The following is a 5,046-nucleotide window of genomic DNA, read 5'->3' as shown; positions in this document are numbered from 1 at the left end:
ACACCTTCACGCCACAAGCACATGGTTAGGGACAGCTTGGTTTAGCCGCTTAGGCCAGGATTTTATTCCTGTGGGCCCTCCTATCCACTGATGCTCAAAGCCTTGGATCCTTTTTATCACCCTTGCCTTTTGGTTTAAAGGGGTATTGGCTTTTTCTACTTGCTTTTCTTTTTCTTTCTTCAAGAATGAATTTTATGATTTTTCAGATCATTAGATAACATTTCTCCTTTTCCCATCATTCTTTCAAGAGCCAACAATTTTAACATTCATAAACAATCAACTTCAAAAATATGCACTGTTCAAGCATTCATTCAGAAAACAATAGTATTGCCACCACATCAAAATAATTAAACTGTTTTAAAATTCAAAATTCGTGTACTTCTTTTTCTTTTTCAATTAAAAATACTTTTTATTTAAGAAAGATGATGGATTCATAGGACATTCATAGCTTTAAGACATAAACTTTAAATTTTTATTGATTATAGAATAAAAATAAGACTAAAAAAAAAATATAAGCGCAGACCCATAATAATAGAAGACAGAAAATTAAAAGCAGAAGAATAAATGACTCTTAAAATAGACTCTTAATAATAAAGGTTATCACAGAGTTAGGACTCAACAACCTTGATTTTGAGGAGTGGATGCTCCCTCAATCTGTGGGGTGCTTGGTCCTTCAAGGGAGAGCTTCTGACGCTTCAGCTCCTGTAGCTCACGCCCCTGCTTCTCCTGTTCCTTCAGCAGTTTGCAGAGCATGCAGTTTTGATTCTGCTGTTCTTCCTTAAGTTGTTCCATAGCTTCTTGCAGCTTGGTAACAGATGCTTCTAGGCGGGTCCAGTAGTCAATTTCAGGAATTTTTGGGAGGAACTCTTGCGCCCTCCTTTTGATGGAGTTGTCTTGCATTTGTCCTTCCATTGACTTCTTGGTGATTGGGTGTTCGATTGGGATGAATTCATCTACTCCCATCCTCACCCCAGCATCTTTACATAGCAGAGAAATTAAGCTTGGGTAGGCCAGTTTGGCTTCAGTGGAGTTCTTGTTTGCAATTGTGTAAATCTCACAAGAAATCAGATGATGAATCTCCACTTTTTTTCCAAGCATAATACAATGAATCATCACTGCTCTTTTGACAGTGACCTCAGAGCGGTTGCTAGTGGGCAATATAGAACGCCCAATGAAGTCCAACCAGCCTCTTGCAACTGGTTTGAGATCTCCCCTCTTGAGTTGGTTTGGGACACCTTTTAAATTGGTTATCCACTTAGTTCCAGGGAGGCATATGTCCTCTAGAACTTGATCCAACCCCTTATCTACTCTCACCATTCTCCTATTAAAGGATTCTGGATCATCTTGTAGTTGAGGCAATTTGAAGATCTCTCTTATTTTGTCCAGATGGAAGTAAATAAGCCTCCCTCTGACCATGGTTCGGTAGGTATGAAAGGCGGTTCCAGTAATTCTCTGCTTATCTGTCAGCCACAAATTTGAGTAGAATTCCTGAACTATGTTTCTTCCAACCTTTGTCTCAGGATTGGCTAGAATTTCCCATCCTCTGTTTCGAATTTGCTCTTGGATCTCCGGATATTCATCCTCTTTCAGATTGAATTTAACTTTCGGGATCACTGACCTCAGACCCATTATTTTGTGGTAATGGTCTGCATGTTCTTTGGTTAAGAACCTCTCTTGATTCCAAAGACTCTTTGGAGTATTCTCTTTCTTGCCTCTTGATTTGGTTTGTTTTTCCTTAGGTGCCATGATCTTGATGAGTCTTAGCTTAGTGATCACAGAAAAACACACCAAACTTAGAGGTTTGCTTGCCCTCAAGCAAAAGAAAGGAAAGGGGAGAGAGAGGAGAAGAGGCAAATTCGAATGGTGGAGAGGAGGGGATGGCCGAATGTATATTTATAGGAGGAGGAGAGGGATTTCGAAAAATTTGAAAGAGATATGACATAGAGATATGATTGATGGAAGAAAATAAAATCATGATATGAAAAAAGATGAGATTTGTAATTGAAAAAGATATAAAGATGTTAAATCTGAAAATTTGGTTATGCATCTAAGAATTAAAAGATGATATGATGAGTTGAAAAAGATTTGGAAAGAAATTAAGAAGATAATTGAGTTTTTGAAGAAGATTTGGGAAGGATTTGAAAGAAAATTGAAAAGAGATTTAGAAAATGTTTGAATTTTTGAAAATTGAGGGTGAATGATGAAAGTTTGAAACATGTTTATGCAGAAAACTATGAATCACCAGAAGCTGCTTCTTTCTGCCGTTGGACGCCCAGTTGTAGCTTCTTGCTGGCGTTAAACGCCAGAAACCCCTTTATCACTGGGCATTTTTCTGAACGCCCAGGATACTGCAATTCTGGCATTTAACGCCCAAAATGCCCCTTACTGGCGTTTTCTTGCCAGCAAGCTCCTTTTCTCTACTTTTTGCACTAAATCCTTCTGTAACTCTGTGAATTCCTTCAATTTTGATGATTAACCTTTGAAGAAAAATGTATATCAAACTTCTACAAGTATTAATTAAAATAAATAACTTGCTAATGGCCGGGTTGCCTCCCAGCAAGCGCTTCTTTATTGTCTTTAGCTGGACTTTTGCTAAGCTTCATTCAAGCCTCAGTTTTGAGCATTCTTGCTCAAAATTGCTTTCAAGATAATGTTTGATTCTCTATCCATTAACAATGAACTTTTTGTCAGAATCAATATCTTGAAGCTCAACATATCCATATGGTGACACTCTTGTAATCACATATGGTCCCCTCCACTGGGATTTTAGTTTCCCAGGGAATAATCTGAGCCTAGAGTTGAACAGCAGAACTTTTTGTCCTAGCTCAAAGACTCTGGATGACAATTTCTTGTCATGCCACTTTTTTGCTTTTTCCTTATAAATTTTTGCATTTTCAAAAGCATTGAGTCTGAACTCCTCTAGCTCATTTAGCTGGAGCAATCTTCTCACCAGCTAACTTAGCATCCATGTTTAGGAATCTGGTTGCCCAGTAGGCTTTATGTTCTAGTTCCACGGGCAGATGACAGGCCTTGCCATACACAAGCTGGTATGGAGAGGTTCCTATAGGAGTCTTGAATGTTGTTCTGTATGCCCACAGAGCATCATCCAAGCTCTTTGCCCAATCCTTTCTACGGACAATTACGGTCCGTTCTAGGATTCTCTTTAGTTCTCTATTAGAGACTTCAGCCTGCCCATTTGTCTGTGGATGATACGAAGTTGCTACTTTGTGGCTAATTCCATATCGAACCATAGCAGAGTAAAGCTGTTTATTGCAGAAATGGGTGCCCCCATAACTGATTAGTACTCTGGGAACACCGAATCTGCTGAAAATATGTTTCTGGAGGAACTTCAGTACAGTCTTGGTATCATTAGTGGGTGTGGCAATTGCTTCCACTCATTTAGATACGTAGTCTACTGCCACCAGAATGTAAGTGTTTGAGTATGATGGTGGGAAAGGATCCATGAAGTCAATACCCCATACATCAAACAACTCAATCTCTAAGATCCCTTGTTGAGGCATGGCATAACCATGAGGCAAGTTACCAGCTCTTTGGCAACTATCACAGTTACGCACAAACTCTCGGGCATCTCTATAGAGAGTAGGCCAATAGAAGCCACATTGGAGGACTTTAGTGGCTGTTCGCTCACTTCTGAAATGTCCTCCATACTGTGATCCATGGCAATGCCACAGGATCTTCTGTGCCTCCTCTCTAGGGATGCATCTGCGGTTCATTCCGTCTGCGCATCTCTTAAAGAGATATGGTTCATCCCATAAGTAGTACTTTTGCATCAGAAATTAGTTTTTTCTTTTGCAACCTGCTGTACTCCTGGGGTATGAATCTCAAAGCTTTATAATTTGCAATGTCTGCAAACCATGGTGCTTCCTGAATGGCAAAAGGTTGCTCATCCGGAAAGGTCTTAGAGATCTCAGTAGGAGGGAGGGACGCCCCTGCTACTGGTTCTATCCGGGACAGGTGATCAGCTACCTGGTTCTCTATCCCTTTTTTGTCTCTTATTTCTATATCAAACTCTTGCAGAAGCAACACCCATCTTATGAGCCTGGGTTTTGAATCCTGCTTTGTGAGTAGATATTTAAGAGCAGCATAGTCAGTATACACAATCACTTTTGAACCTACTAAATAGGATCTAAACTTGTCAATGGCATAAACCACTGCAAGTAACTCCTTTTTTGTGGTTGTGTAGTTCTTCTGTGCATCATTTAGAACACGACTGGCATAGTAAATGATGTGCAGAAGCTTGTTATGCCTTTGTCCCAATACTGCACCAATGGCATGGTCACTGGCATCACACATTAATTCGAATGGTAATGTCCAGTCAGGTGCAGAGATGACTGGTGCTGTGACCAGCTTGGCTTTCAGGGTCTCAAACGCCTGCAGACACTCTGTGTCAAATACAAATGGCGTGTCAGCAGCTAGCAGGTTGCTTAGAGGTTTTGCAATTTTTGAAAAATCCTTTATGAACCTCCTATAGAATCCTGCATGCCCCAGAAAGCTTCTGATTGCCTTAACATTGGCAGGTGGTGGTAATTTATCAATTACCTCTACCTTGGCTTGATCCACCTCTATCCCCTTGCTTGAAATTTTGTGTCCAAGGACAATTCCTTTAGTCACCATAAAGTGACATTTTTCCCAGTTTAAGACCAGGTTAGTCTCTTGGCACCTTTTCAGGACAAGTGCTAGATGATCAAGACAGGAGCTGAATGAGTCTCCAAATATTGAGAAGTCATCCATGAAAACTTCCAGGAACTTCTCTACCATATCAGAGAGGATAGAAAGCATGCATCTCTGAAAGGTTGCAGGTGCATTGCATAGACCAAAAGGCATTCTTCTGTAAGCAAATACTCCAGATGGACATGTGAATGCTGTTTTCTCTTGGTCTTGAGGATCCACTACAATTTGGTTGTAGCCTGAATAGCCATCCAAAAAGCAGTAGTATTCATGGCTTGCTAGTCTCTGTAGCATCTGGTCTATGAATGGTAAAGGAAAATGATCCTTTCTGGTGGCTGTATTGAGCCTTCTGTAGTC

This window comes from Arachis ipaensis, chromosome B08 (genome assembly GCF_000816755.2).
Source record: "Arachis ipaensis cultivar K30076 chromosome B08, Araip1.1, whole genome shotgun sequence".
In the NCBI taxonomy this organism is placed as follows: domain Eukaryota; kingdom Viridiplantae; phylum Streptophyta; class Magnoliopsida; order Fabales; family Fabaceae; genus Arachis; species Arachis ipaensis.
This window is presented reverse-complemented; position numbering follows the sequence as displayed.